Genomic DNA, 20,572 nt, shown 5'->3' on the forward strand with positions numbered 1-20,572 from the left:
TGTCCTTTATAAGAGTGCCTTGGTCATGGTGTCTTTTCACAGCAATGAAACCCTAACTAAGACAGAAACTGTAACCAGGAGTGGAATGTTGCTGTGATAGGTCTGAACCATGCTTTGTTTTGGAGGAGTGTGGAAGTTGAGAACTTGGAAAGCAGTAGAATACAGTAGAAGCAGTAGATGGAATTTAATGGGCCATCCTAGGAGGAATATGGAAGACGGTGGTGCTGAGGGTGATTTGAACTGTGTAATCCTGCTGGCTCAAGCTGATTCAGAGGAATAGAATTGTGGTATGTGGCCTAAAAACTGTTCTTGTAATATTTTGGTGAAGAATGTGGCTTTTTTTGCCCTTGTCTGAAGAGTCCACCTGAAGCTAAGGTAAAGAGCTTTCAATTAATTGCATTGACCATGGAAGTCTTAGAAAAGGCCAGAATAGATTTTCTGAGTATTCTGGATTACTGTCATGAAGAGCATTTTGGTGAAGTGTAGCAAGCTTGGAAAGGAAAAACAAAAATCAAAATGTATGTTTCAGAGAATAAAGAAGTACCAGGAAGTAGAATAGATCTAAATCCTGTGTTCAAGGGAAATAAACAGATTAAGGGAGTGGTGACTTCAAAACAAGGTTCCACCCTGATATGCTTATTGTTTTGGCTTTTGCAATTGAACAAGAGACTTGGTTATTGTTTTCATTCAGACTTTTAATCTGAAATGAACTATAGTCCAGAAATGGAGAGCACAACTGTGATCCAGCACTTGAGGCTGGAAGGCACAGGCTTTTGATCCAGATTTTGAGGAATAGTGTCCATGAAAAGCTTAGGTACACACCTTTAATCTGAGGAGACTGAAACAAGCAGACCTCTGAGCTCAAGGCCAGCCTGGTACAGAGCAAGTTCCAAGTAGAAAAAACCTTAGGTCTGGGGTGATGGTACATGATTTTAAGCCCAGAATTCAGGAGACAGAGGCACAGAGATATCTGAGTTCAAGGTCAGTTTACAGAGCAAGTTCCAGGATAGGCAGCGAAGGTGTTGGAAAACAGAAAGCTGGTGATGATGTAATAGAACAAGGGGGCCATGTTCCAGCCCCAACAAGCAGCAGAACTCGGCAGCTTCGGCCCTGTGGCTCTGGCTTTAGAATGAAGAATACCAGAGTCTATTGGAACAATCGATGCTGGTTAGCTGGAGCTAAGAAATTAGCAAAGATTACGAAGAGCCAGTCATCACTTAGGCGAAATCTTCTGGGAAGTGTTTTCTGAGAGTATGAAGAAGCTGTGTTCCAGAAGTAGCCAAGGTTGTACCTCATTCTTCAGCTTGGCTTGATAATGTGTAAGAATCATCCAGGTGGTACTAATTTTAAAGACATGAAGGGGTCATGGAGAACAGCTGAGGCTTGGCACTGTGAGAGGCCCGGGAAGGCCATTGGTGAAAATGCAGTCTCAGTTGCAGTTGACTACCCAGGACTAGAGGGGTCTTGCAAAGGAATTGAGTCTTAGCACCATGAAAGGAGCCTATGAGAGGCTATTTGGGACACCTAGCTGCAATGAGAAACCCCAGCATGCTAAAGATGCCAGTACCATGGAATTACCACCAGGAACAGCAGCAGCAGTAGAGTAGAGTCAACCAAACCCTGGAGTGCTACAGAAGACAGAGCTGGAGAAGTGATCCAAGTCCTTTGGAGGAGCCCAGAAGATCATGTATGAACCCCAGACACTGGAACGAGAAGTTTTCTTGGGGACCCCAAGATGTGTGAGATGCCAGAGATATTGTATACCTGCTGAGGAAAGCTGCTAGCAGGGAGTGGAACCAGCCAAAGAGAATTGTCCTGCAGTCAACAAAGCAGAAAGGAGCTGGAAATTAGACACAGAGATGCAGAGTTTGGAGTTTGCAAGGCTGGTTTTTGGTCTTTCTTTGCTTTATCCAGTATTTCCTCACTATAAACTTTTGGAATGGTAATGTATATCTTGTGATGTTGGAGGTATGTGATCTGCTTTTTTCATTTTGATTTTATAGGAGATTAAAGTTAAGTATTTGGATAAGTCTCAGAAGACTTTGATCTTTGGGCTTTTAACACTGGGCTTTTTGACTGTGATAGACTATGGGGACTTTTAAAGTTGGACTAAATGTATTTTGCATTTGCTAGGGAAGGTCTCCATAGAATCAGTGTTTGAACAAGCCTATGGAGGCCAGGGAGGATAATGTGATGGTTTAAATATGCTTAGCCCCAGGATTGGCCCTGTTAGGAGGTATAGCCTTGTTGGAGTAGGTGTGGGCTTGTAGGAGGAAATGTGTCACTGTGGAAGTGGGCTTTAAGACGCTCCTAGCTGCATGGAATATAGTCTTCTCCTGTTTGCCTTCAGGACAAGATATAGAGCTCTCAGCTCCCCCAGAGCCATGCCTGCTTGGACATTACCATACTTCCTGCTATGATGTTAATGAACTGAACTTCAGAACTTGTAAGCTAGCCCCAATTAAATGCTCTTTTTAACAGTTATTTTGGTCATGGTGTCTCTTCACACCAATGAGAACCCTAAGACAATGGCCAACACCAGCTTAGGGAGAAACTCAAAGCAATTCCACTAACATCAGGAATAAGTCAAGATTGTCCACTCTTTCCACATATATTTGCATAGTACTCGAAGTCTTAGCTAGAGCAATAAGACAGCTGAAGGTGATCAAGGATACAAATTGGAAAGGAAGAAATAAAAAAAATATTTCTAGACAATATGTTTGTAAACATAAATGATCTCAAATATTCCAATGGCAGAACTACTACAGTGGATAAACACTTTCAGTTGGGATACAGAATTAACTAAAACAAACAAAAAAAAAATTCAGTAGCCCTCCTATATACAAAGGACAAATGGACCGAGAATGAAGTCAGAGAAAAAACACTTTCACAATAGCCTCAAATAATATAAAATATCTTGAGGTAACTGTAGCCAAGCAAGTGAAAGACTTATATGATAAAGTCTTTAAGTCTTTGAAGAGATCAGAAGATGGAAAGATCTCCCATGCTCATGAATCTATATGATTAATAGTAATCCTAACAAAAGCAATTTATAAATTCAATGCAACCACCATAAAAATCCCAACACAATTCTTCACTGATTTTGAAAGAACAATTCTTGGCTTCATATGGAAACACACACACGCGCGCGCCCTCACACACACACACACACACACACACACACACACAACCAAGGATAGCTAAAACAGTCCTGAACTTAAAGACTTGCTAGAGGCTCACTATTCCCAATTTCAAGTTGTACTACAAAGGGATAGTAATAAAAACATCATGGTATTGGCACTAAAAGAGACATGTTGATCAATGGAATCGAATGGAAGACCCAAACATAAATTCACACACAACGACACCAAATCTTTGAAAAAGAAGCCAGAAATATAGACTGAAAAAAAAAAACCAGCATCTTCAACAAATGGCATCAAATTGAGTTTTTGACCAGATGGGTCCCATGAGAATCCTCCAAGCAACCCAGGCTGTTGCTGAATCTACATGTTCCTCTCCACAAACTGACATCAAAGCCCCATTGAGGAAGAAGGCACTTACACAACTCATTGAACAGGGAGAAACTGAGCTAGTGCAGAGAGCATTTACCCCTACATTCAAATATCTTTGGTATAGGAAGGCACTGTGCACACTACCAAAAAAAGAACAGTGACCACTAAGCCATAAACAAACTCTTTAGCTTATAAAGATATGCTAGGACAATGCTGGCACAAAGCTTGAAGGAGTGACCAACCAAAGTCTGATTTGACTTAAGGCCCCATTCCATGCAATGGAATCCATATCCAACATTGCTTAGGTGACCAAGAACATGAGATTATGTAGCCCAGAGTCCTAGGCTACCACATACTACTGGTCTACAAAAAGAAGAAAGAAAAAGAAAGAAAGGGAGGGAGGGAGGGAAGAATGAAGGAAGGAAGGAAGGAAGGAAGGAAGGAAGGAAGGAAGGAAGGAAGATTTAGCAATAAAACGAGTCCTAATGACATTCTGCTATGCTCATATATCAATACATTGCTCATCCTCCTGCAAACAGAAACAAATACAGAGACCTATAGTCTGACATGCAAAGAGTGAACACTCTGCCCTAAATGACATGTCTCTATAAAATCCCTCAGTTTAGTGTTTTTATAGAATTGTTGAGTATGTGAATAATGAGTGCACCTATAACCATGTGTGTGTACATGTGTACACTTTCTCTGTCTCTATCTTTCTCTGTCTTTCTTACACACACACACACACACACACACACACACACACACACACACCAGCCCTGCTGCTAATATTTTGTGTGTCAGTCATAATGCCTTTGAAGTGAGTAAGGTTAAAAGACAGACTTCAGTTTAGTTTGTGTTCATCTTAAAAGAGAAGAACAGAGGAGGCCCTAAGTCCAGACCTTCCAGAATGTACTAAGGCCACAGAATGAGCCAAGACATAGATAGCACTTGTGATTTTAAAAAATACATAAGAAGAGGAAAAGGAAGAAAAGAAGGAGAAGAAAAAAGAAGAGGAAGAGGAGAAGAAAGAGGAGGGCGAAGGAGGAGAAGGGAAAGGAGAAGAAGAGGGGGAAGAAGAAGAGGAGGAGGAGAAAGAAGAATGAGGTGGAAGGAGGAGGAGAAAGAGAAGGAGGAGGAAGAAGGAGGAGGAAGAGGAAAGGAAGGAAGGAAGGATGGAAGGAAGGAAGGAAGGAAGGAAGGAAGGAAGGAAGGAAGGAAGGAAGGAAGGAATAAAAAGCCATCAAAGCCTTGGAAAGGAGGGAGTTTCCTTCAAGGGAAAAAGACCTTTGAAGCCTGACTGCTATTTCTGAGGACTGGGTGGGCTTTGGGAGTCAAGTCCTACTCTGGAGTTTGATGAATGCATAGAAGGGGAGAGCAGGGACCTCCTTCCTTGGTTCCAAACAAGGGATCTACCTGTCTATTCATGAGCGAGGAATATGGAGTTTTATTCCATGGCTTCAGGTCCTAATGTATACATGACCATGGTTAAAGACTATGTCTTGGGAGGTCATGGATATACACAATGAGAAATATCAAGTAATCCCACATGAAACACATAGGAACAGAGCCATGGAAGTGTGAACAGTATCCTCTGTATCAATTATATGTGACACAGGGCACATTGTCAGTACAATGCAGTACAGTCATACAGTATTAACAATATAGTACAGATATAACAGGGTTGGATGCTGGCCCAGTATGCATGCCAGAGTCCAGCCCTCTCACTCCCCAGCCCCTCTGATATTAAAATTCACCATTCATGACTTTTGCCAAGGAGTAATACTGAAGATGTTGAATTTCAGGATTCATCCATGGACTCATTGAGCCCACCCACTTCTAGGCAGTCCCTCTGACTCTCTGTGGCCCCAGAGTACATGTGGAGTAGAAGTGGTCACCAGAACAGAGAAACTACTAAGGGTTAGGACTTACCTGGAGGAAATTTCCAGGAGGATACACTTGACAGTGAGGTGCCCCAGGCCCAGAAGGAAATGCACTTCATCATCCTAGGGTGAGCTAAATGGTGTCAAGAATCTAGAGTCTGTTTAGAGTTACCCAAGTCAGAGCCTAGTTTTCACAGAGCACTCCTTTGTAGGGTGATGGTTCCATGCTGCTATGTATTTAAATGCTAAATGCTGGCCCCCAAAAGATGCTATGTGAACCTTGCCCCCCCCCCCAAGTTATCCCTGATTGGTTAATAAAGATGCCTACAGTCTGGGCTAGGCGGAAGAAAGGGGGAAAAGCAGAGGTTCTTAGGCTTTGGGTCTGAAGTAGGAACCAAAAGGATAGAGAGAGAAGAAGGAAGGAAGGAAGTCAACATGGGGTAGGTGAATGAGAGCGCATGGCCATGAGGGTTGGCCTAATGGAGTGGGTGTGGCCCAGTGAGAACAAGGCAAGTGGTATCTCTGGGATCACCACAGCAAAGTAGACAAAACAGTATAGAGGGTTGATATCTGCCCAGATGTAGCACTATTTTAAATCTTATTGTAAATCTAAAGTTCTCCGTGTATTTTATCTAGGAACAATATGGTCTGAAATGGAGTCGAAACCCCTAACAGATATTTAAAGACAACAAGGAGTGTAGCAACCCCAGAAGAAGAAGAATCACAGTTCTTATTACCATGGGTAAATGGTGCTGTGGCCCTGTTGTCCTCTGGTTCTTTCCACTATTCTTGACACAGTCATGAAGAAGTCACACCAGTGAAGAACCTTAGCCCTCTCTAGCTTTGCCAAAGTTGCCACCAGAGGGGACACTGTCAAACCTTTCTGTTACCAGAACCATCTCTACAAAATATAAATATGCAAATGAGGGGAAATGAGCCATCATGAGCTTGTCACAGCTCGGTGCTGGGGGACTGAGCCATCACCACTGGAGGAGCGTCAGGAAACCCAGGGAGTTCAGCATGTCAGACTCCTTTCCCTTAAATTCTCTTGGGTTCAAATCCAGTGTCTCTGGTTGGAGTAAAAAATAAGAAAAATAAAATAAAATAAAATAAGACTCTAGCCTTCAGCCCCAAGCATATATTTAACCTGTAGGGACTATTTATAAACACCCATTTAAAGATCCCTGTCCACTCATCATGCTGAAGTAGAAGTGAGGTCTCTGGGCAGATGGGCTGACCTTATGCATCTTGGGTGAATCAGATGTTTTATGTCAGCCTTGAGATAGGCTAGAGTGTTCTAGGATGCTTGGCTGAGGTGCAGGCCTGGACCAGGTGAGAGTGTTTTTCTCCCTGTGGATGCAAGTAGAACGAGGCAAGAAAAGAGGACACAGGACGGGGGGGGGGGGCACCCCTTCCTCCAAGCCATCCTGAAAACCACACCATGGTAAGGAGGGGAACTGGACTTTTCTCAAGAGAACTCTGGCTCCCCACTTCTCTCTGCAGGGACAAAGGGGTTCAAGTCTTGTAAGCAGAGGACTGAAGACAACAACCAGAATCTAGCACCGGCACAGGGTGGGGCAGGGCAGTGCCTGGGGTGGGGGAGGGGGCAGTCAGAGGGGGGGGGACTCTTGGAAGCAGAAGGAAATGTGGCGTTTTACCACTTCAACTCTTTAAATTCAGGTGCCTCTCATCTGACTAAACATATAGTCATTGATTCTGAGTTTAAGTGAGAGAGCCTACCTACCTCAGTGAATAAGGTGGAGTGGGATCAAGAAAGATGTGGAACATCAACTTCAGGCTTTCCCCATGCACACGCATGTGCTCCAGCACACGCACATGCTTATGCACACACACACTCTTGCATATACATGCAAACACACATGCAAGTATATAACCCAAACACAGACAACCTGAAGATGGGGCAGCAGAGACAGCTATCCACACAGATGCACTGTACACGCAGGCACAGCATGCACACGCGCGCGCATGCGCGCGCGCACACACACACACACACACAGAGTGTGCTGAGAACCCTCTTAGTCCCTTTTAAAGACACAGTGCTGTATTGGCAACTGATAGAGGAAAGACTGAAGCTTCACACAACAAACAACAGTGTCCATCTACCCTAAGCCCCACTGTCCTCTATTCCCTAGAAGTCACCACACCCCTTCCTGCTTATATGTGTTTGATGATCTCAGATGCCTCCGTGGATAGGATCTGCCCATCTCACTTCTGAAGGTTTGTGGGAAAGAGTGGAAAATCAGGGTCTAGAGATGTTTATGCTCCTGGTTGCATTGTATAGCCTGGTCCACAAGAGCTACAGAGACTGACAAAGTGCTCACCAAGAGTCAGCGTTGGAAGAAAATGTAGTGTACACGTGGGATGCTCTTTGTTGGAAAGGGGCCTCACACCTGCTTGGGAACATGATGAGAATTTTGCAGGAGGCTGGGGTGGGGAAGGTAGATGTTCTGGTGTAAAAACATCAGTCATGTCTCACAAGACACTTTGGGACCACGGAGTCTGTGAGGTGGGTTAGGTGCTTGCCATGCAAGAGTGATGACCAGACTCAGATACTCAGAACCCAGCAGGCTGGCTACCTGCCTGTAATCCTAGAGCCTGGAAGGTTCTGAGGATTTTGCCACAGCAAGCTGGCAGGTAAAAATAGCCCAACCATCGAGTTTTGGGGTCAATTGAGAGACCGTGCACAATAAATAAGTGGAGAAGGATCCAAAAAGACATTCAAAGACTTCAGTTCTACACACACACACACACACACACACACACATGTAAGTATATGTACATGTAAGCCTATCACACAAAAATCCACCAGAAGGGGTGCTGCTGCCCAGTGAATCAAAACACTTGAAGCTAATCCTGACAACCTGAGTTTGATCCCTGAGACCCACATGATCATAGGAGAAAACTTACCCCTGCAAGTTGTCTTCTGTCCTCCATGTGCTGGCACACACACACACACACACTTACACACACACATTCAAACACACATATTCACATACATACACTTATACACATACTCACTCACACACAGACATGTATAGATACACAGTCAAACACATATTCACATACATACACTTATACACAGGCATACACTTATACACACACACACATACACACAAACATACTCACACACATATATGTTCACACATATATACATACTCACATACATACACAATTACACACATACACACTCACATACACATGCACACACATATACACTCAAACACTCACTCACACACACATATACATACACACATAATGTAAATTTTTTTTACCCATCATACTTTCACCTAAGGAACACTAAATACAGACTCACCAAGAAGAAGGAGTGAGACAGGGCTTAGATGTCTGCATTCTTTGGTTATCATACTATGCTGGTGGCCTTGCTGTCACTTTTCTGTTCTTCTCATAACAGTGTTCCAAAGAGGCCACCTTTTATTCCCTTGTTAGAGACAAGGTCTGTATGGGTGGGTGGTAGCTAAGCCAGGATGGTTCCTGGTGTTCTGGTCAGGAGAATATTAGCTTCAGCTCATTCCCTATTTCCATCCAAGGCTTTCCGGCTTCTTGGGAATCCAGAGAGTATTGCCTGAGTCTAGGGAAGAGATCCACCACAAATATGACAAGCCTGTGAGACACGTTGGCACCTTCTAGCAAGGAGTCTTGTGTGTACCCTGGTCTGGCTTGATAATTCAGGCCTGGACTCTGCCATCCAGCAGGAGAAGTCAGAAATGCCTCTCATAAAAACAGGTCCGCTTGAGACCCCAGGCTGTGCCTCTCTCACTTCCTGGAGTGGGGTCCTGTGGTTTCTCACAACCAGACACTCTCCCAGCCAGCAGCCTTGGGGTTCATGCAGTCAATCTTCCCATGTTCGCCTCCCCCAGTGGCCCAATCCCTAGGCGGATGTGGGACCCCATTTTTGTCCCACATCTGGGCACATAGATATACACACACCTCTGCAGTGCCCTGCTGCTGGGAGCTTACAGAGGACACTTCTTTAGTAGATCAAATTTTATTTTCTCTATACTTCGATTCATTTTTAAAAATCTATAAATCATTTTGTTAAAAAAATCTCTCTCTCTCTCTCTCTCTCTCTCTCTCTCTCTCTCTCTCTCTCTCTGTGTGTGTGTGTGTGTGTGTGTATGTGTGTGTGTGTGTATCAATGTTCGATTTCAGACATTCAGAATATGGAATTCCCATCTTTGCGTGTGTTATAGAATTCATTAGAACCTTTCTATTTCTCTTCTCTCCTGGGCTTTATTCTGCTGCGTTGCTGTGCTAGGACACCTAACTCAGAGCTAAGACAAAGGATAGGCCTGAGTCTCTCTGATCTCTATCTGAGCAATCTTTACAATTTCACTATCACATTCCCACCCCCACCCCCAGGGCTGCTGCCTTGGGGCCACCTCCACAGGGCACCCAGAAGAAACTTAGCCTCTTGGGACAAATGCAGTATCTACCTGCCATTTGGATCAGTACATGGGAGGAGAGGCAGATAGGGGGTGCAGAGGGGCCTGGCTGGGAATTCTGGAAGCAAATTTAGAGATTAGATTCTGCAATCAATTATTCATCAGTGAACTCCGAGAACCACCACTGTTTGTTTTCTGTTTGCCTGGAGGATAAGAACTTTGTCCCTAAGAGCTAAATATTTAAGAACTGGCTAGAATCCCCTAGAAAATTCACAGCCCTTCCCTGGACTGTGTCTCTTACCCACCCCTCTGAACTCTGCACAGAGATGGGTCGCCTCTACTCCCAGGCCTTCTAGCCAGTACAGAGAGGCCAGCCAAGAAACTTCTGGAAAGATTATTTTTCATCATTTATTAATGCTCCTTGGCCTTGTCCCCAAATAATTAGGGCCAGGAAATTTTTACAGTGTACAGTTAATTACCATCTGGGCTGTTTAACAAGCCAAGGCTCTGGATGGGATCTGGAGGGCCTCTGAAAATCATGGGGATACATATGAGTCATGGTGTTGGCTGTCACATCCCCGTAGGGAGATAGGATCCTTCAGTGGTGTGTGGGAGGTGCCAGCTCCCCATAAGCACCAGCCCTCCTGTGCCCAGGAAAGTGCTAAGTGTGCCTTCTCCCCTGGGAGGAAGTAAGGGCTCAGGTCCTGGCAGAAAGCCAGGTTCTCAGCATGCAGACACCCACGGGACACCAGGAACCTTCTCTAAAGCATGCAGATTTGGGACATGAAGCCAAGCATCCTAGCCTTTTGGTCTTAGGTAGAGCTCTACTGGGCTTTGTCAAGAAGTTCTCAGAGAAGCTAAGAAAGGAGGCTAGAGGGCCAGGGTGAGGCAGAGAACCTGGATGAAAATGCTGCTACAGGAGATTTCCAGACCCCACCATCTCCCAGAGATGCTGAGCACAAGAGGGATCAAGGACCTGGTTCTGCTGTCCCATCAAGACCCTTGCTGTGTTCAAGCACCCACAGAAGATATCAGGCCAGGTTGTTTGGAGAATAGCAACCATGAGGAGGTTTGGGGGCATTTGGTACACAACTCTGAGCAGCTTGGGTGGAAGACTTGAATGGGAGATTGACAGCCATTGACACCCCTTCTGGCTAGCAGGAGGATGAGCCCCACCACCACTCTAAGACTCAATGAACCACTTCCTTCCATCCTGGGTGGGGCAGGAGCATGTGCAGTCCAGACGATGTGATGAACATCTTTCAACGGTCTCCTCCTGTATCACTGTACATATCTCCATGGTATGGGAGATATGCCCAGACATGATGTCATACGTGAACTGAGCACAAACCAGGCTGGCTGTGGGGTTTACAAGGTGCCCTCCTCCAGCTGCTCTGCTGGCCTATGATCCTGCCATCAGGCAAGCCTTCCTTCAGGTGGTCCTTTTCTGGAGAATGCCCTCAGAAGAAAACATGGGTACCCTAAAGTCAGTTGTTATTAGGCAGGGGCCCGGTACCCATTGTAAAGACTGGCACAGTTGTTTATCAGACAGGGGTTCAAGGGTCTCCCAGGGCTACATGAGGGGCATCTTCCTGTCCATGTTACATTCATGCCACTGTGACATAGGCCTGAAGCAATTTTGAGGGAGGAAGCTCCTGGTTTCAGAGGTTTGGGTACAAGGAAGTTCCCCATGCTTGTGGAGCTGAGGGGAGGCAGACCATGATGGTAGAAACGTGAGGCAAAGCAAAGCTGTTCGCCTCATGGTGGTTAGACTAAGAAAGGAGGCCTCCTTTCTCCAGCAAAGTCTCACCGCCTACAGCTTCTACCACCTCCCCAAACAAGTGGCACAATCATTTGGAGTCAGACAACTCTCACATGATCTGTAGGGCCATTTCACATGCTAAAGCAGAACTAGACCATTTGTGGTCAGGCTGGCCTGGAAATGGGAAAGGTTTCAGGACTCCACCCCGGGTGGTATATGCGTGTTTGCATATGCAACTATATGTGTACATCTATGTGTAAGTTTGTATGTATGTGTGTGTGATTTGCATGCATATGTCTGTGTGTAGCTATATGTATGTATAAATTTGTGCTGGTGTGTATGCATGTGTCTGTCCATATATACAAAAATTTTATATGTGCTTGTGTGAAGGTAAATTCTTTTGTACATTGGTATGCGTATATGCATGTGTGTGTGCATGGATTATGTGTCATGTGTATTTGTATGACTAATGTACATGTGTGTTCATGTATGTGTATTAATACATGTGTATACACCTATGTTAACATTTCCTATGCATGTGCGCAAACATGTGTGCAAATGTATAATTAATTTGTGTACATATATGTCTGTGTGCATGTGACTGAATGAACATGCTCATGTGTGTACATTTGTTCATATGTATATACACATGTCTGTGTGCATGTGTGCACATCTGTGAGTGGCCAAGTTTTCCCATCCCCCTGTTGCAGAATCCCAGAGTTCTGCCTGAATCGGGGAGGTGAACACTGGCAAAGCCAGAGCTGACCCAGGAAACTTTGCCCTGGCAAAACAGAAAGGGGTGTGATCTGGTTACTAATTTGTTTTTTTTTTTCGAGACAGGGTTTCTCTGTGTAGCCCTGGCTGTCCTGAAACTCACTCTGTAGATCAGGCTGGCCTCGAACTCAGAAATCCACCTGCCTCTGCCTCCCAAGTGCTGGGATTAAAGGCATGCACCACCACTGACAGGCTGGGTTCCACCTTTTGACTGCATCTGCAACCTTTATTTTCTCATATTGGTGGTCAAGACTAAGGGCATTTGAAGAAGGGGGCAGTGACCCCAAAATGACGAGGGAGGACTGAACAATAGAAGCAGGGCTCACAAAAAGGAAAAAAGAAAGAGGGGGGAAGCTAGGAAGGTCAGTATGAGGACAGGCAGCCTGGCTGGGAGGGACTTTCTAGATTCACCATCAAAACTAACACAGACCAGATGTCCACTGTGTGTCAGGCTGTATCCCAGAGTGTAGTTATCAATCTCTTTAATCCACAACAATTCCACAGTGTAGGCACTAATATGACTCCTCAGTTGTGGGAGATCACTGAGGCCCAGAGAGGTTAAATAATGGGAAGAGAATCCCACAGCAAGGATTTGAACAGTGGTCTCTTGCTCTGGGCTCCCTGTTAGTCGCCACTAGCCCTTGTTGTTCAAGTCAGCACCCACTAAGAATGTCCATTATACTAAACACTGTTCTGAGCCTTTTATTCATGAATCCCTCATTACTAATCACACTGTACAAATAGATAATGAAACACAAATAAAGAAAGAGCATGTGCTATCACTTGGAGAGCCACAGAGCCAGCCCCTGGCAGATGAGGGCCTTGGATGTTAGTTCTGGGAATGCCGTCCTCCAGGTCCTGGCATTCTCCATGGACATCGGTGGCCTATGACGCAGCCGAGGTGGGGAGATACTTACAGCTTGGTGTATTGCAGAGACTGCTCTGCATCAGGCCCAGGCTGGGACAGGGCAGGGGGGGGAGGGGGAAGGGCTGCCTCCTGCAGGGCTCCTGTGGCCTAGTTTCTAGGATCCTGCCAGGTAGCAGGGCCTGGCAGGTGAGTTATAAATATCCCTCAGTGACAGCCAGGCCATCGCTATGACGCTGATGTGGATTAAGCTGGATGCCCTGCCTCAAGGCCACTGGTATAGCTGTGGCTCTCACCGCTCCAGGGGAGTCCAGAAGAGCAGGGAACACTGGAGGGCTGCTGGGATGGGTCCCAATTCTAAAGCCCAGACCAGATCAGAGGGTAGTGTTTCCTCTCATAGAGGCCAAGTGTTGGCTCTGTCCTTCTCTCCGAGCCTTCTCTCCGAGCCTTCTCTGTCTTCCACATCGGCCTTGAGCAGATTTTCTCAATTGGTGTGGGCCCTGGGACCTCCAGGGCTGTATGTCTCTGGTAGGGGCAGTCCTTGGCCTAGCTTTCTTCTTTGTTGGCTTTACCTCCTTTTCTAACACCTGTCTCTGCCCTCCCCTTCCTGAGTGACAGAGCTGGTCAGTGACTTCAGGTTGACTTAGTAAAACTGTGTCAAGTGCCCTTGAGACCCTTTCCTTTTTATGAAGAAGCTCTCTGTGTGAGTATGTGCATGCGTGCACACACACACACACACACACACACACACACACACACACACACACACATGTGAGCACGTAGCATGTCCATTTTGGTTACAAGACATCTGGAAACCTCAGCATTCAGTCTAAGAAATGTGTCTCAGTCCACTGAGGCCGTGGGTTCAGTCCCCAGAACTGGGTAAAGCAGGCACGAGGAGGTACATCTGTAAGTCTTGGGAGGTGGGTGGAGGCAGGAGGATGAGAAATTTAAGGTCATTCTTGGTTACATAACTAGTTCAAAGCCATGAGACCCCGTCTGAGACAAAGTTCTGCGGGATCACCCACACATCAACTAAAGCCCAGGCTTTTCAAGTCAGCTCCATCCCAGGACGACCTTCTCCAGGAACAGTCCTTTGTCTTCAGATCAGGTTCATGTCAAGGAATGTTGGAAACTCTGAAGAGCTGCCTTTGGGCTGGGAGGACCGAGGCTGTGTGAGCTGGTTAAAGGGACAATGCTTACTCAGGGCAGGCACCATTCCCCTACTCTGGCTGAAGGCAGATAGATGGTCATGGGGCCGAGGCAGCATGGCAGAGGCTGTGCCCTGCAGTGGTGCTTGCAGGCACAGTGGGTCTTGCCTTGGCTGAGAGAGCCCAGGGCTGGCAGGACTGAGCTGGCTAGGGCTGTGCCTCGTGCTGTCTACCAGCTGGAGGTACCTGCTTTCACACCCTCTGTGTATACACATGTAGTCAGTCACAAGAGCTTGAAGGGAAAAAAAAAATCAGCATTTCCCAGAATCCCTTGCTGCTTGGATTTCTGGCTGTGATTGGCTTCGCCAACCAGAGGCATTTCAGAGAGCACAGGAAGGTGGTATGGAAACTATCACGTTGTGAAAGCATTGCATGCTGGGAAGGCTTCGGCTGAGGGATAATTTTCAGCTACTGGTATACCCGTGGCCTTGCCACCCACCTACTGGTACATGGCAGCTAGGGTGGTGGCACATGTAGAACTAGAGGGACAGTGCTTGCCACTTAGTTTCAGGGTCCGCTGTGAAAATGTGACTGAAGCCCCAAGCCCAGCACTGGTCTCCAGCACCCGTTGGTTTGGTCTTCTGCTCACAGAGGAATATCTCCAGCCTCTTCTGACTGAGGTGCCTCAGGACACACATCTGCTCTGATTGACACAGCAGGGACAGGTGAGTGCCAGCCAGGACTCAGAGGCCAAGAGAGTTGCAGAGCCTGATGTGGTTTGAACCAGGAGTGTCAAGGATATGCAGAGTCAGAGAACCCTGACGGTCATGGATTGACAACCAGGTCTCAGTGACCCAACATGGATGCTGATCTCACAGCAGAGATGGTGGCAGACATTAAAGCAAGTCCCTTCAAAGGTCACACACACTGCCCCTGCTCAGAAGCCTCAGGCTGAGGTGGAGGGAAATGGCAAACAGAAGCAGGGTCAGCCCCAGGAATCCATTCAGAGAGGGCACATGTGCAGTGGGAACACAATGAAATTGCCAAGATGAGACACGTTCAAAGAAAACTGCCCCTGGCTGCCTGGAATCCACAAGCCCACCTCTACCAGTCCATGCCTTTCACCTTGGAAAGCCAGGAGCTGTGGCCACCCACCAACTCCAACCAAGAAGGCTCAGAGAGAAGGGACCAGGCCTAAACCTAGCATACAGGCACACAAAGGTCTGGGCACAAGGTAGAGAGAAGCTGAGGCTGCCTGACCAGACACCCAGAGGAGACCCCTACTCCCCTACAGAAGATAACAATGTTAGGGGGTTTGGGAGATGGTTCAGTGGGTAAGGTGCTTGCTGTGTAAGCACGAGGACCTGAGTTCGAATCCCAGCACCTCCATAAAAACTGGGTATGGTAGAGCACCTGTCACCCTAGATTTGAGGGAACTGGGGCAAATCCTCAGGGCATGCGGGCCAGCCAGTCTGGTGGAGACATAGAGGTCCAGGATTAGTATAATCCTGTCTTAAAAAGATAAAGAAAAACAAGACTATGTGGGAATATAGGAAGACTCTTGGTGTTGACCTCCACACAGGTGCGACAGGACACTTGTACAGATGTACACATATGCATGCACATGTATACAATATTCATCCACATGTATACATGCATGTATGTAGACATACTTTGTTTATCTACTTATCTATCTGTTTGTTTGCTTGTTAATTAAAAACCCATGGAGGAAGGAGAGGAAAGACTGTAGGAGTCAGAGAGGAGGGCATCGGGAGAACATGGCACACCTCGTCACCTAAACAAGGATCACATGGGCTCACAGAGACTAAAAAATAATAATAAAAAAAGAAAGAGAGAGAGGAAGGGAAAGGAAGGAAGAAAAGAAGAAAAGGAGCAAGGAAGGAAGGAAGGAAGGAAGGAAGGAAGGAAGGAAGGAAGGAAGAAGGAAGAAGGAAGAAGGAAGAAGGAAGGTATGAGAAGTGCTATTCTGGCCCTTGACCACTGGCAGCACTTCTGGTTGGCAGAGGTGTGCTTGGCTGATGTGGGCTGAGGCACTACCCAGGTCAGACCCTCTCAAGGGTTATTGTCCCCCTAATGTCATATCATGCCTGTGCTACAAATGAAGACTTGAGCTCCCCCTCCAAGAAGGGTTGGAAGGCAACCTTGTCTCCCTAGGATGGAGTGGAATTGCTGGGACTCGAACCCCATCTGCCTCTCTTGAAGCTATAAGCACTTGTTCTGCTAACCCAAACATGGTGCCTTCTGGGCCAGCCTGAAGTATGTGCACCATCTGCTCTGCTTTGAGCTCACTTCAGATCCTCAAAGTCCCACTGCCCTGCCCCTCTTCTGACCTAGGCAAGGCAAGGGAAGAGTTAAGGCAGAAAAGCAGGACCCAGCAGGCTCTAACTGTATTTTCTTCTTCTTCTTTTTTTAATCTTTTTTTCCTCTTTGCTTTTAGTTTAAGCTGTAACTGTCAGGCTGCTCCGACACCATGCATTGACATTTAAGTCCCAGTGCTTTCTAAACTCAGAAAGGAGATTGGCTGCAGCTGGCACTGTGGGGAGGCTAAGTAGTGGGTGCCATGCAGGCTCCCTGAGAGAAACAGATAAGAGAGGGAAAGCCTGGAATGATGGGGAGGGGAGAAGAAGGGTTAATGACCCTAGCACACTCAACCCTTAGCCTGCCTGCTGTTCCTCTCTGCCTGCGCACCTCCATCAATGTGATGGCATGCCGAGGACCCATAATCACAGGTTTTATTTTCCAGTAAGGGTTTTGACCTTGAGTATCTGTTCCCTATTCTTCCTGTCTTGTAACAAGTGCCATCCTCACACTACACCCTTGTGGATGCAAGCAGGTGATTCAGATCCCATCAAGCTGATGAAAGGAATCACTCATGTATTCTTTAATATCTTCCGGTAACTCCTGGTGTCCTTGACTCGCAATGGGGGATGTCATGACTCGTGGCCACTGTGAACATGACCTGGACCTGAGCAGGATAGCGGACAGGAAGTGAGCCCCAAGTGGGAAAAGGTGATCGCTTTTTGTGGATGGCACTCTTGCTCTGGGGTAGGCCTGTGTGAGATGTTATTGGCCAGGGGTGCAGGCCTTGGAGACACCATCAGACTTGATCTCCAGCAGGGGAAACTACCCTGATGAGGAGGGACAGCACTGGTTTCTCTGCCCCCAAATATTGTGCTGGCCACCAGATGTGTAAGCTGTTTATCCCACACCAACCAACCTCCATTTCTCAGTCGGTAGCTACTTATGTCCTACAGCTTAGCTCCATGCCCAAAGCTAGCAGAAACCCAACAGGTTCAGGGCTTGGTATCCCAAGACTAAACCCCCTCGCTGTGCTTCCAAACAGCAGGCTAAGAGTCAGCATCCTAGAGTCTTCTCTTCAAGTTAAATTACTACAACAGCTCTCAGAACTCAGGGTGCCAGCTTGCTTAATGTGCTAGATCCTTTTCTCATGGATGCTACCAAATGCCTGGTAAAAGCAACTTAAAGAAGATAGGGCTTATTTTTGAGGGTATGGTCCACCATAGTGGGAAGGCATTGTAGCTAGAGCGTGTGAGAAAGATGTTACATTTAATTTTTAGCCAGGAAGTGAGGAGTGTGGAGACTATTCTTGGGTGTCAACTTGACTTCATTAGAATTAACTAAAACCCTGAAATGGAGGGTCGTACCTGTGAGGGATTTGTGCTTAATACAAGGCGGTAAAATTCACTTCTAATCTGGATCTTTGAAGTAGGAAAACCCTCGTCTAATCTGGACCATGCCTTCTGCTTATTATATGGCCCAAGTGATAGAGCAGCCTGCACCTGTTAAAGAGCCTTTTCCTGTTTCAGGTCCCACACAAAACTAGCAGATCTCCAATTTACTTGGTGCATCAATAGAGTAACACAACAAAGTAAGAAATGTGCTATATCCAGAATCCAAATAGGCCCTCCAAACGTTGTGTTTCGTTCCTGTTGGTGGGTGGGGATGCAATAACTTGCCCTTCACCTTCAAAATAATATCTCTGTATGTCCCACCCTGCGGGACTCTGAAGAATTTCACTGAGGTTGAAGGTCCTAGAATTTTGGTTGTATTCATTTCCCATCCTCTGATGCACATATGTGTTATCAATGAGTTCGAAATGGTTGCTACCTCCTGCTTACTTGGTTGAATCAGCACATAGTGCAATGCACCAATGTGATATATTGTGGAAGAGACAGACAATCAAGATCACATCTAACAAAGTTATGACACGGGGCTGGAGAGTTAATATATCCTTTAAGGTAAAGCGGTAAAGATATACTGCTGGCTTTAATGAAAGCAAATTGCTTCTGATGGTCCTAATGGACAAGTACCAAGAAAAAGGCATTTACTAAATCAATAGCTGCATACCACGTACCAAGAGATGTGTTCATCTGCTCAAGTAAGGACCCACATCTGGTACAGCAGCTGCAACTGGAGCTATTACCTGATTTAGTTTTTGATAGTCAACTGTCATTCTCCAGGATCCATCTGTTGTCTGCACTGGCCAGATAGGAGAGCTAAAGGGAGATGTGGTGGGAACCACCACCCCTGCATCTTTCAAGACCTTGATAGTGGCACTAATTTCTGCATTTCCTTTAGAGATTTGATTCTGTTTTGATTCACTATTTTCTTTGGCAGAGGCAACTTTAAAGGCTTCCATTTAGACTTTCCAACCATAATAGCCCTCACTCCACAGGTTAGGGAACAAATGTGAGAATTTTACCAACTTCTAAGTGTATATCTATCCCAACTATACACTCCAGGTCTTGGGAAATAACCATAGAAGAAATTCAGGAACCCAATGGACCTAAAGTAGGACTTTAGCCATAACTCCATTAATCACCTGGCCTTCATAAGCTCCTACTCTAACAGGAGGGCCACAGTATTACTCGGTATTTCCCATAATCAGTGTCAATTTAGAGCCAGTATCTAGCAGACCCTGGAAAGTCTGATTATTCCCTTCCCCCAGTGTACAGTTGTTCTTGTAAAAGGCCATAGGTTCCTCCCGGGAAGGACTGAAGAAAGACTAAGGGTACAACTCAGGAACCTGGCCACCTCTTCATCCAAGGGGTTCTGGGTCTGAAGACTGACTCAAGTCTGGAAATTAACCCACTGGTAGAGACTGACTTTTGCCACCATTCAATGTAGCCTTTCTTTCACTTGTTTGAGAATTTTTCCGCTTATACAGTAAGCGGAAAAATCCAGTAAAAATCGTGTAAAAATCCAGTTGGCTTCTTATCTGTTTCAAGCCTATAGATACCTTGTGGTTGATTAGCCAGCATCAAGAGTCCATAGGAGTCTTGAAACCATGAAATTCACTATGCCTATGCTGACCATTGCAGGTTAGGCCATTGAGGACATTGCTTTGTCTATGCTAGCCCATCACGGTAACTATGATCACCCTGCCTTCCGTGATTCAGTGACATCACCTGGCCCTTGCTACCTCACAGCCCAATTAAACTCATTTCATTTAATTCATTCAACTGAGCAGCTGCATCTCCAACCCTAAGGTCTGCCACAAGAAAAAGCTCTTTACATGTGCTTGTAACCCTCCCACCACTTTGTAGGATTAGTGAAGGGCATGTTTTCTGGGCTTTCATATTGTGGAGGATTAGGATTTATACAGGGGACCCACTCTAGCATTGCAATTTCTCTGAGCCTTAACCTTCTTTCTTCAACACTAAACCAAGGCATCTCCAACTCTTTTTCAGTAGGCCATCTTTTGACAAACACTTCAGCCAACCATTCAAACAAACATTTAATACCTTATTAAACTGTGCAGAGCTTCCATATTAAACCTCGACTCTCCACTGGACCAACTACACAGTGGACCCACATCAGTAAACTCAGCCTGATCCAGTTTTGTGTTCCTTCCACCATTTTCCCACATCCTTCAAATCCTTTTCCACACATATCCCCCCTACACACTGTCGAATGAATTAACAAACTCTTTACACTCATTGTCAGCATTTTGTCTAAGCTCCACCCCACAGTTACCTGGCAACAGCCAGGTGTGCCTGACTCACTATAAAATGGACTGCTTGGCCCTTCTGCTCTCTCTTGCTTTCTTGCTCTCTGTCCTCTCACCCCTTCCCCCTCTTTTCCCATTCCTCTCCCTGCTCTCTCTCCATGTGCTCATGGTCATCCTTTCCTCCTCCCCTCCCCTCCCCTCCCCTCCCCTCC

The sequence above is a fragment of the Mus caroli genome, chromosome 17, assembly GCF_900094665.2.
Source record: "Mus caroli chromosome 17, CAROLI_EIJ_v1.1, whole genome shotgun sequence".
NCBI lineage: Eukaryota > Metazoa > Chordata > Mammalia > Rodentia > Muridae > Mus > Mus caroli.